This window comes from Mastigoproctus giganteus, chromosome 9 (genome assembly GCF_048544385.1).
Source record: "Mastigoproctus giganteus isolate SK-2022 chromosome 9, ASM4854438v1, whole genome shotgun sequence".
Taxonomy (NCBI): domain Eukaryota; kingdom Metazoa; phylum Arthropoda; class Arachnida; order Uropygi; family Thelyphonidae; genus Mastigoproctus; species Mastigoproctus giganteus.
Window position 1 is genome coordinate 37,736,485 of NC_143583.1, and position 13,448 is coordinate 37,749,932.

A 13,448-nucleotide genomic window follows, 5' to 3' on the forward strand; every position below is an offset into this window, starting at 1 on the left:
GAATGGAATGTACATTTCCTTCTTATGTGCATATTTTAATGGGTTTAAATTAATTTCATGTTTAATTTTTAAATTTAAATTGAACCACGACTTCAGTAATGATTTAGTAAAAGTAAGTCTCTCACTCTTATTAACTATGTGCCTTCTATAACTCATCACATCCAAGTGGATTCATCAAGAGATGAGTGCTGGAAATTAAGCAGTGCTACTTTAATATACTTGGTATTATCAGGCTTAATGTCTAAGTTTGCAGATGATACAAAGGTTGGTATGGTGGTTAATGACTGTATGCTGCTGCAACAAGATCTAGAAAAAAATTGGTTGATGGGCTGAGAAATGGCAGTTACTCTGTACTACACTCATGGTAGTGGAAAATGAAAAAGACCTGAGAGTAATTGTGCAGTCAGATATTAAATTCACTGACAGTGCAGACATGTTGCTAGGACAACTCATTAGGTTGTCTCAATGATATACAGAAACTTTGCTAGCAGCGATAAGGAGTTGATTATACCCCTTGTACAAGCCCATTGTTAGACTGCATATTGAGTACTGTATACAGGTCTGGAGAACTTGCTTTAGGAAGGATGTAGATGTACTGGAACCGGTACAGAGCAGGGCAGCCAGATTGGCGAAGGGAACAAAAGCGTGCTTTTACTTAGATAGGCTTCAGTTCTGCAATTTGCACTGTCTGGAGACTAGGCACCTTCAGGGAGATCTGATTGAGGTTTAAAGCATTGAATGGCCTCAGTAAGCTAAATGTTAATGCATTCCTCTTGCTGAGACTGCACACATGAGGTGGTGTAAATTCAAGTTGAGGAAGGATGGTTAGGTTAGATGTGCGGGAGTTTACCTTCAGCCAGCGGGTGTTTGATTATTGGAACAGGCTTCCATCTGTTGTGGAAGTAGATGGTTTGAATAAATTCAAGGAAGAACTAGACATTCTTGGAGGGTATAGATAGGTGAAGTGGTTTTTTTTTTTTTTTTTTTTTTTGCCGATGTTGTATAAGCTTGCTTTCTAGCATCAGTTGCTGCTACTACTATACAAGAGGAAAACTGCGGGAGAAGCAACTGAACCTTGGGGAACACCAGCATTAGTGGAGAGGTTAGACAGAGAGCCATCACCTGCAGTGAAAGGTCAGGGAGAAAACTAGGTACCCAATTACAAAATAAGTATCAATCCATAAGATGGAAGCAGTGTTTAGAAGGCCTTCATATCCAAAGCTTTAGAAAGATCAAGAGCAACTGCTTAAGTTTCACAAAACTTTTCTATTGAATTTGTCTATATATGGGTAACATTTAGCCAGTGGATCAACACTGACAGACCATTGATCAGATAGTTTCTGAGAGTTTAGTAGTTCGTGGTTAATGGAATTCTCCATTACTTAGAAAGAGTAGTGGTAAGTGCAATGGGACAATAATTGGAATGGAGGGATTTATCATCCATTTTAAGAACTGACTGGATATGAGCAAACTTCCAAGCAGAAGGAGAAATACCAGTGGAATATGAAAGTGTAAGAAGGCAACACAGAACATGAGTAAGCACAAGGTGTGAGAACAAGTGGAGGAATATTGGCAATCAAGATTGTTCAAATTATTTTGACATGGAGTATACTAGGAATAGTAGGCAGTGGTTTACCAAGTACGTTAGTACAAGAATTAGAATAAAGTAGGATGCATGCATAGTGGACATAGTGTTTGTTGGGCAGTGCCAGTGGTTCCCCACAAAACTGCAATTGGTGACACTGTGAAGATGCAAAACTCTGCAAAGCCAGATGAGTGTGAGTTGTATTGATGTGTTGTTCATCTGGCCACTTAATTAATTACTGGGAGGCATGATCACCAAGGAAGGCACCTCCAAGCATCTGTCCATGGCACAGGGAGCCAGGCCAAGAAAGTAGGAAGGACATCTGATGGAGCCAAAGGAAGGAATGAGCCCAGGAAAAGAAATGGAGGGGATTAAGAGAGTTGGATGTAAAGTAGAAGGAAAGGAGGAGACATACAGAAGATGTCCTCAGGTGAGCAGGAGTGTGAAACCACTAGGGTGGAGAGCCCTGTGGAAGGGATAATAGTTAAAAATTGAGAAAACAGGACAGCAGTTAAGTTAGAAAAGGGGGGGGGGGTTGGCAGAGTCACCAAGTGACTACACAATCCTAACCCCAAAAGGGGTTAGCAAGGGCTGGGTCAAAGACTAAGTAATCCCACACTAGGAAAACCCAGTGTCAGCAGTCTAGTGTGCGGGTACAGTCCTAGCAGGTTAGTTTATTGATGAGTGGTGAAAGCAACAGTCAGCAGCGATCTCCTCTTAAAAAACGATTTGAGCTCAAGTGAAGAAGAGCAGTGAATGCCTCTTTACTTTTGATGAGGTTATGGTAAGTCTCAAGCAAGGTAAGATTGTTAGACAGTAGAAGTTGGTTTCTGAAATCAAGATAAATATTACAGTTCTGCATGAGATGGATCCAATCTTCTGCCTCACCGCAAAAAAACTTGTCATCATAGTCCCGTCCCAGATACTTTAAAATGGCCCTAATTGAATTGTGGCCAGTTATAATGTAGGTGGTTTCCAAGTTAGGGATTAGCCAGGTCACAGTGTTGGGATTGAGGAAGTTTTTCTCAGAAATGAATGAAAGTACGTGTGTGTGTGTGTGTGTGTGGACATGTTTTTGTAAGGGGCGACTCCAAGAATGTCTGTTCAACTCCGCCTCGTATCTCTGTGAAGAACAATACCGCTGTGAGAGGGCCAGATTTTGAGAGTAATGTAGGTTTGTGTGAGTGGTGTGTAATGTTCTGGGTACTCATCCGTACCTTGGGAAGGTGGACCAGTTCCATTAAAGCTCGTGCTGTCTCAATTCGAGTCTCTGACTCATCTGATGTTGTGAAAAGGTGAGCCAGATTCCTCTGAGGTCCCATTCCAGATTGGGGGGGGGGGAGTACACTAGTGCTGAGCATGGAGAGGGAAAAAAAATTAAGCTGGTACCCATTATATGAAGGATGCAAGTAGTTTGACTTTCTCAGCTAAAGATAATGTGGCAATAGAACCATCAATTTTCAACAGAAGTTGGAGTAGAGATGGGAAAAAGTTGCTACCAGTAGCTTTGGCAAGAGAATAGAATGCCCGAATACCATTTGAAAAAGGCAGCAAGTTTTCTACATTTAGCCTGCTCAAAATCTAGTTTGAACTGATTAACAACTGCTTTGCAATTGTTGTCATCTTTCATGTAGGCAGAAAATGAACCCAGAGATTTGGATACAACAAGCTAGTTGCAATATGCATCGTTCTTATCTTGAACAGCCTTAGCACATTTATTGGAAAACCAAGATTTCGATAAAGGTCTAGATTTTAAGGTGTGAGTATAGAATAAAGGATTTCATTCCTACCAGAATTTTGCTGACACAATTGAACAAACATTGACGTCAAACGAATTAAAACAGTAATCCAACCAAGGAAGGAAAAGAAGATTTGAAATCTCACAGGTCATCCGATTTCACATCCTTGTAATGCCAAACAATGCGAGGCTGAGAATGGCCACAAGAGAAAGCCTCCACTGGAGAAAACACCATCAATAATTTGTGATCTGAGGTGCCCAGAGGACAACTCACTTTGACTGTGCTTGGGAGGTTGTTTGTGAGATAAAGAGCCAGAGTGTGTTGGCTAATCACACAGCCAACACACTCTGGATCTTTGTTAAGTATATTGAAAGATCTGTGCAAAGTCATTAATGATTGCTAAAGCCTCAGCATCTCAACCACTTGGGTCAGTGCGACTCGAACGGAAGCCAGCTGGAGTTGTGAGCATTAAAATAATAAAGGCAAATTACCTCACTGTTAGGAAAGTTGGACTGGAGAAAGTCCAACTTTCCTAACAAATCACTTGCAACCCTGACCTCCTTCCAGAGAAAGGAGGTCAGGGTTGCAAGTGATTAGTGGAGTTGGGAGAACAAAAAGGCAACAGATGAATTTATTTGACAGAATGGAGTAGAGATTTTAAGCCAGAGAAAATTGAAAAGAGGAGATTCCAAATTACCAAGTCTCACTGTGAATATCAGAGGAGATATGTGCACAAGTATCATCTTTGAAGCTAAATTAATCATACAGAAAATAGTAGTAGTAGTAGTAGTGGCATGTGATGCAAGAAAGCAAATATATGAGCTTATGCAGCATCAGCCAAAAAAAAAAAAAAAAAATGAACAGACTTCCATCCCTTGTAGTGGAGGTTGATAGCCTAAATAAGTTTAAGGCTCAGCTGGACAGGTATTTTGAACTGAACAGAGGGGTGAAGTGGAAGTGGGTTTTTTTTTTTTTTTTTGGCTGATGCTGCATAAGCTTGCTTTCTTGCATCAGATGCCTCTACTAATGCTACTAATGCTACTAAATGCCTGTCCAGTTCCTCCTTAAATTTATTCAACCTATCAACTTCCACAACGACAGATGGAAGTTTGTTCCAGCAATTAACCACCCGCTGGCTAAAGGCAAATTTCCGCACATCTATTCTACATCTGTCTTTTCTTAATTTGAATTTATGCCCACTTAGGTTCATAATCTGAACAAGTGGAAGGATCCCATCAGAATTCAGTGTGCTCAACCCATTCAAGGCCTTATATACCTCAATCAGATCACTGCGCAGGTGCCTAGTCTTCAGCCACTGCAATTTTCAGAACTTAAGTATCTCTTAGTAAGAGGATCCCTTCATTCCTCTCACCAATCTTGTTGCCCTTCTCTGTACACGCTCAAAAAAATCTACATCCTTCCTAAAATGAGGCCTCCAGACCTGTATGCAGTACTCAAGGCGTGGCCTGACCATTGCCTTATACAGAGGGATAATCACCTCCTTTTCCCTGCTAGCAAAATTCCTATATATCATTGACAAAACCCCATGACCTGCCCTGGCAGCCTGTCTGCATTGCTCAGAGAACTTCATATCTGACTGCACAATTACTCCCAGGTCTTTTTCATTTTCTACCACCTTAAGTGTAGTACCACACGGTTGGTACGTTTCTCTGGGGTTACTTCTACCCATATGCAGTACTTTGCATTTGTCAAGGTTAAACTTCAGTTGCCACTTCTTAGCCCATCTGCCCAAATTATCTAGATCCTGTTGCAGTAGCACACTGCCATTACTGTCATTAACAACCCTGCCAACCTTTGTATCATCTGCAAACTTCGACATTAAGCCTGATATACCTTCATCAGTATCATTGATAAATATACAAAACAACAGTGGACCTAACACCGAACTCTGTGGGACTCCACTAATAACATTAGTCCAAGAAGAGCAGCACCCATTGATTACCACCCTCTGTCTTCTCACACTTAACCATCCTTTTATCCATTGTAGCAACTTACCCTTAATACCATTTTGCTCCAATTTGTACAATAGTCTTCCATGCGCAACAGTGTCAAAAGCTTTCCTGAAATCCAAATATATAATATCAAAATTATTTTTTGCATCCAGTTCCTTTGTAACCACATCATAATATCCTATCAGATTTGTCAGACAAGGCTTTCCCTTAACAAACCCATGCTGTGTCTGAATTATTGCTGCAGTCTTGTCTAGATGATCCTGCAATGCATCTTTAACCAGCGACTCCATTATTTTACCCGGAACAGAAATAGTAGTAGTGGTAGTAGTAGTAGTAGTAGTGGTGGCACTTGATGCAAGAAAGCAAGTGTAGGAGCTTATGCAGCATCAGGCAAAAAAAAAAAAAAAAAAAAAATCACACCATACCCTCCAAATGCCTGTCCAGTTCCTCCTTAAATTTATTTAACCTATCAACTTCCACAACGACAGATGGAAGTTTGTTCCAGCAATTAACCACCCGCTGGCTAAAGGCAAATTTCCGCACATCTATTCTACATCTATCCTTTCTTAATTTGAACTTATGTCCCCGTAGGTTCGTATTCTGAACAAGTGGGAGGATCCCATCAGAATTCAGTGTGCTCAACCCATTCAAGGCCTTATAGACCTCAATCAGATCACCGCGCAGGTGCCTAGTCTCCAGCCACTGCAATTTGCAGAACTTAAGCCTCTCTTGGTAAGAGGATCCCTTCATTCCCCTCACCAATCGTGTTGCTCTTCTCTGTACACGCTCAAGCAAATCTACATCCTTCCTAAAATGAGGCCTCCAGACCTGTACGCAGTACTCAAGGCGTGGCCTGACCATTGCCTTGAAGTTAAACTAACTGATCTGTAATTACTCGTGTCACCCTTTGATCCCCCTCTGTGAATTGGGGATACATTTGCACATCTCCAATCCGTGGGAACCTCTCCTGAGTCCAAGGATTCTCTCATAATTATGGCTAAGGGTTTGCTTAGTTGCTTTGCCGCCTCCTTTAATATAACTGGATAGATCCCATCCACCCCAGGTGCTTTTCTTACATTTAACTTCAACAATTTCTCTTCCACTTTGCTCTCAGTTATTACAAGATCATTAAGCACCCTGCTACAATTTGATAACCTTCTGCCATTTTCAAACCTTAATCATTCCTCACGTGTGAATGTAGATGCAAAATACTCATTCAGTTTGTTTGCTATCTGAGCAGGATCATCAACAGTCGAACCATCGATGTCAAGTGGACCAATCAGATTCATCCCCTTCCTTTTAGAGTTTATATAAGTAAAGAAATCCTTGCTGTTTTTCTTAGCATCTTTTGCCAAGGATTTCTCGTAATCTGCCTTTGCCTGCCGAACCTCCTTTGTGACCTGATTACAGATTAACTTATATCTGTCATAGGCTTCTGAGTCGCTTGATAATTTATATGTATCCCATGCATTTTTCTTCTCTGTTACGAGTCTCATTAGTTCATTTGACCATTTAGGATCTAACCATTTAGGCCTAAACCTTGAACAATATTTCTTAATAGGTATGAAACTTTTAGTAGCTTCCACGATTAATTCCTTGAATGCTTCCCACTTAGAATTTACTGTTGGTAACATCGTCAGTTGATCCCACTGTACAGAATTTAAAAACTGTCGGAGACCACTGTACTCGCCTTTACGGAAGCAAAAACCCTTTCCTTTACCCCTGATGGTAATTAAATCTTTAAGTAAATCCCACGTCAGTACACTGTGATCACTGCCACCTAGTGGTTCTTTTATCTGCAAATTCCTAATACATGAATGATCACTGCTGATAACCAGATCAAGAGTATTACTTTCTCTGGTTGCCTCTCGAACATGCTGCTGCCAAAAAGTCATCCAATAAATCCACAAAAGTCTGACTAGTGTGTGAGTGCCCAACCCACAAGTTCCAGTGAATATCTGAGAAGTTAAAATCCCCCAATTATAAGACATTCCGATTTACTAGCCCACTCTATTTCTCTGTACAGTTGTTCATTGTACTCATTCGAGTCATTAGGCCTATAACACACTCCTACACTAATTTTTGCTTTCGCAGTGCTTATGTCACACCAAACTGACTCAACAGTGCACTGTTCATCTATATCAACTGGATGCACTTCTTCTGATTTTATGTTTTTCTTTATTAACAGCATAACACCTCCTCCCTTCCTATCCTGTCTATCCTTTCTGTACACATTGTACTCCCCAAATTCCAATTCGGCATTCCTTATATCTGTGTGACACCACGTCTCTGATATCCCAACAATATCTGCCTTTGATGTCTTGACCAACACTTCAAATTCATCAAATTTATTTACTATACTTCTAGCATTGGTATACATGCACCTATTCCCAGCCACTCTAACACATCCCATAAACCCACCTGTTTCACGATGACTGACATCCGTCCCTGAAACCCCCAACACCCCTCGCTCCAGGTCGCTACTTATTCTAATAGAAGTTGTGCAAGAATCACCTTCACCTCTGCCTACGGCTACTGTTAAACTATTAGTCCTTGTATCCCCCCAAGCTATCAGTTTTCCGACCCACCTAACACTGCCTCGATAGCATCAGCAAATATTCTTGCACCCTTTCTATTTAAGTGTATCCCATCCCTGTAGAAGCAGTCTGTCCTGTTAACAAGTACAGTCCAGGCTGAAAAAAATTTTACCCTTGAGCCTTGCACAATCTTTCCAGGGCCGAATTGATCGACAAGGCTCTCATCATATACTCCCTCCTATCGTGTCTGGGCAGAATTGCAGACACTTTCAAATTCAACCCTAATTCAAGGGTTTTTTTCATCAGTGACCTGTACTTGTTAAGTAATTCTGCCGGTCTCCTACTCTTTATATCATTAGTGCCAACGTGTACAACTATATCACCTTTTGTGCCCTTAAAAGATGATATCTGCTCTACAACGTCATCAACCTTTGCCCCTGGCAGACATACCCTGGTCCTGTTCCATCTATCCTTTCTACAAAGGATGTTTCCCGTTTCTCTGACAATAGAGTCACCAACAACTACTAGTTCCTTTGGGACCAGCGCAATCTGCCTTGGGGGTTGCCGATGTGTTGTGTGATGACCAAGTGCAAGCTCTGGCGTTTATGTGGGCAGCTGAGAGCCGATGGGCCCCTCAATTTAGATCTTTCGAGGGCATCCACCCTGTCCCTCAAACTCTCATATAGGCCCATAACGCTGAGTTGTTGCCTGATTTCCTTACACTCCTTACATCGTGCACACACAAAGACATCCCCCATGGCAATATCATGTTCCGTTCCAGATAGTTCGGCAAACATTTCACAAGTTGCACATTTTTTTAGGCTGTTATGCGTTGGAGAATCGCCCCCCCTCAGTTCTCCCCCGAGTCACAGCACTCCTGCCACTTTGTGCCCGTTGCCTTGCTGCTCTAGTTTGGGGCATTATATTTTAAATTAATAACATCAATAAATTAAATTAAATGTCAATATTACGCTATCTAATAGAAACAGTGAAGCGTATTACTGTTTCTATAATTATACGCTAGAGCTACCTAGCTACCTCAATTAAAAATTTGAATTCCCTATCACTATATACAAAACAATGCCTGCAATATTCGAACGAAATAACGGTTTTATAAAGTATTACGTATATCTACAAAAACTGTTTATATAAATTAAAATAAAAATGAACAGCATAATTAGAACTATAAGACTACGTATTAAGTACAATATAAAATAACAATGATGGAATATACTACCTTATGCTACAGAGGTCCTTGAGGCCATTGCAGACATTATCTCAGGTATGGCAGCTAGGGCTTGCTGGCTAGGAATCTGAAATGCTGATGGAACTGTTATTCAGGTGACACTTGATTCAAGTGGATAGAATTTTGGGTAAATCCAGTCATTCTTTGACAACCAAATCCTCTGCCTGCACCAACCTTCAGGATGGTGGCACTATTAGTAACCCCAGTTATAACCCTGTGTGCAAACCCTAAAATACAGAACCTAGTATACTAGTGCTCAACCAAAGTGTAAATCAACATAAGCAGGGGTAGGGGTGTGACGTACATACATCAAGTATATAACCAACTCCTTGACATAATGTTGCCTTGAGAATGCCTCCTGCATACACACCAGTCAGACTCCCTCCAGTCATTATCTGGCAGAGTAAAGGTAGTGAGATTATACTCTAGCTAATGTAACAGTAGGTTCGGTCTGTTGGACTATTTAGGAAGATTGGATCTTGCCATGATAGCCATCATAACTTCAAAATACATCCATCATACTGATGGAAGAGATGGAGGGATTACCTGAGCTTTGCTCTGGAGACTAAACATGGTTCACCATTTCAAGCCTTCAGTAAGTAAAGTGGTAGTATTGCACTGGTTGATGAGTGTCATCTACTTCTGAAGGTGCAGGATTTGGTTGTACGACAAAGGAAAGATTATGAGAATAGGAGGAGAAAGGCTTAGTTGAATATTGCAAGAGAGAGAGAGAGTGCTGATGAGTAAATATAGGCATTTGGAAAGCCTAATGGTGGAAGAAGCAAAGAGCATCAGAGAAATAAGAATATTAATGAGTTTAAAAAAAGCTTTTGAGAAGTGAAGAAAACCATGTGGGAGAGTAGGAATTGGTTTAAGGAAAGGTTGGTACACTATTTGGTATGGAGTGTGGCATTTTGTAACACAGTTGTACACATTGAGAGTGGACCATATTGAAAGATTGAAAAGTTATGTTGATAGGGAGGTGGATGGAAAAGATGATGTATTGATAAACTGAGAAATGTGGAGGTTTTGAGATGAGTGAGACAGATGTTTGACTGAAATAATTGGAAGGCAGAGGAAAAATTGGATTGGGCATGTGTTGTGAAGTGAGGGATTGATGAAGGGGTTAGGTTGAGAGGTAGAGGCCCAGAAGGAGATTGAGGGAAAACAAGGAAGAAAATTGAGGAAGCCATCTACTTCTGTCTCTCTATTCTCATCTCCCCATGTCCATGAGGAGATGAGAATAGGGAGACAGAAATAGTTTTTGAGTGTTATGTATGGACCTATCAGCAGGATAATGAAATGAGAGAGACAGAGGGAATTGTATCTCCTTATGACCATGCGCAGTTATATAAGCCTTCAAAAAATTTATCCGGTAACAGTAATTCAAAATAAATAATTAAAATAAGTGAGAAATTGTGCACTGATAATATTTTACCCTACATTACTTGAACCATAAAATTTAAAAATGGACTCTTGGAAACACATTAGTATTAGTGTCATAAAAAAAAAAAACTGAACTTGTTCAGTTTATACACATGCTGTTTCATAAATCTGAAATAAATTTGCCAAGTAATGAAAATTAAAGGAAAACAAATTGAAAATTATACATTGATAGACCACAAAGTGAAGAATGTTTACAGTTATTTTATTACTTTTGAAAATATCATAAAATATATTTTGAGGTTTAATATTAGTAGTCACAAATGATGTAAGAAAGCCGAGCTTATACAGCATTTTCCATATCACCTGCCCATCCCTTCTTACAGTTTTAGTTCTTCCTTGAATATCTTCAAACTACCCACCCCTACAAACCAGATGGTTTGTTCCACCTGCTAGTCAAACACAATTTCTATACATATAATTTACGCTGCAACCATCCTTCAGTTTGGATTTATGCCCCTCATGTGCATAGTCTGAGCAAGAGGAAGGATTCCATTAGCATTGAGCTTATTCATTCCATTCAAAGCCTTAAATACCTTATTCAGATCACCTCACAGGTGCCTAGTCTCCAGACATTTTAATTTGCAAAACTGAAGCCTTTCCTGGTAACAGGAAAGGCCCTTTGCCCCATTTTTGTAAGTCAATGACAAAATGGCTGCCTGACTGCATGATTACTCCCCCCCCCTCCCAATGCATATTTCATTTTCAACAACCCCAAGTGTGGTACTACACAGCCGGTACATTCGTTTGGGTTTACTGCTACCTGTACAAAGTACCTTGCATCTGTCAAAATTAAATTTCAGTTGCCACTTCTCAGTCCATCTGCCTAATTTGTTTAGATTTTTTTTGCAGTAGTATACTCTGATTACTGTGATTAAGCATCCTGCCAACCTTTGTATCATCCGCAAACTTAGACATTAAGCCTGATATGCTTTCATCAATTTCATTAATACATATAGAAAACAGCAATGGCCCCAAGCACTGAACCCTGGGGGGGGGAACTCTGCTAATAACATTAGTCCAAGAAGAGCAGTGTCCATTGATAAAGGGCACTGCTCTTCTTGGACTAATTCTATCTGCTTATCCATAGCAGTAACTTGCCCTTAATACCACAACATTTAAATTTATATAGTTAACTTTCCATGTGCAACAGTATCAAAAGCTTTTCTGAAATCTAAGTACATTATGTCAAAATTATTTTTTGAATCCAGTTCCTTTGTTATGCCAGCATAATATAGAATCAGCTTGGTCAGACAAGATTGCCCCTTTACAAATCCCAGCTATAACTGCAGTATGACTGTATTTAAGTCTAGATGGTCTTGCATTACTTCTTTAACCAGTGACTCCATAATTTTCTGTGGAACAGAAGCCAATCTAACAGGTCTTTAATTTTTGATGTCATCCTTTGATTGCCCTTTGTGAATAGGGCATACATTTGCACATCAGCAGTCCATGGGGACTGCTCCCTCAATCCAAGGATGCTCTCATAATCATGGTTATGAGAGCATCCTTGGCTGAAGATGGCTAAATTATATTAAAGGGATCTTTGGCTAAATTATATTAAAGGGATCTTTGGCTAAATTATATTAAAGGAGGCCAGCAAAACTAAAGGTTTGCTGGCCTCCTTTAATATAATTTGATAGATCCCATCCACTCCAGGTGCCTTTTTATATTTTGCTTCAACAATTTCCCTTCTACTTTCCTCTCAGTTATCACAAAATCAATTAGCTTCCTGTTAGAATTGGATGCATTCTGGCATCCCCATTCCTAAAAAAAAAAAAAACACTAGTGTTCAATGTAGATGCAAAATATCTATTCAGTTTGTCAGCAATGTGAGCAGGATTATCAACTGTTATACTATTCACATATAGTGGACCAATGCGACTTATCTCCTTCCTGCTGCTGTTTACATAAGTCTTTGCTCCTTTTCTTTGCCAGTGACTTCTCTTAATATTAGAGACTTAATCTGCCTCAGCTTGCCTAACCTTGTTTGTGACTTGTTTGCAGTCTAGTTTGTAACTGCTGTGGGCCTTTGTATTATCCGATACTTTAAATGCATTCCATGTATTTTTCTTCTATGTCATCAGTTCATCTGACCTCCATTTAGGTCTAAATCTTGAACAGTATCTCCTAATTGGTATAAAAAGCATAATAACTTCTACAGTTACTTCCCATTTAGAATTTGTTGTTGGTAACATCATCAGTTGTTTCCACTGACTAGAATTTAAAAACTGAGAGACCACCTGATACATTTCTTAATCTCCAGTCATCTTTATGAAAGAATGAATGTTTCCCTTTGCTTTTTACAGTAGTTACATCTTTAGATAAATCCCACATCAGTACTCTGTGATAATTGCTGATAATCAGAACAAGAGTATTGCTTTCTTGTTATATGCTGGTGTAAAAAATATTCAATAAACCAACAAGTCTTTCTACTGTGTGAGTGGTCAAGCTACCAGTTCCAATCAATATCTGGAAATTTAAAATTCCCTATTATAAGGTATTCTGATTTACTTGCCCAAAGCTCTTGGCAGTCTTTTCTGAGGAAGTGAAAAAGAACTGATTTCATGAAATATCAGCATAGAACTATTTCCTAGTCACAGCTCATGGTATAAGAAAATGCTATTTGTAGTTTGTTTCAAAAATCCATACCTTTAATTTTTATTATGGGTAATTTTTAAAATTTAAAACCTTAAATTATATCATAATTCTTTACTTGTTCTTATTTATGCGAAGGCACAAGAAAATGTGACATATCTAACACAGCATTCACTGAGCTGCAAATGTTTTTCAACCTCAGCCAAGCTGTATTACTCTGTATATGGTTGGAATTCTTCAAATGTATGGAATTACCATTGAACACATTTGCAGGCTAACTGTAAACTTGTAGCACAGTAATGAGTCATCATTACTGTTTAATTTGTT

The 13,448-nt window shown here is 39.6% G+C and overlaps 1 protein-coding gene across 1 annotated transcript in view; it reads left to right on the forward strand.

Annotated features, from left to right (window-relative positions):
* LOC150080152 (sodium/potassium-transporting ATPase subunit alpha-like) overlaps positions 1–13,448 on the forward strand; it is a 379,958-nt gene that overhangs the window by 72,269 nt on the left and 294,241 nt on the right. The gene's annotated exons all lie outside the window — the stretch shown is intronic.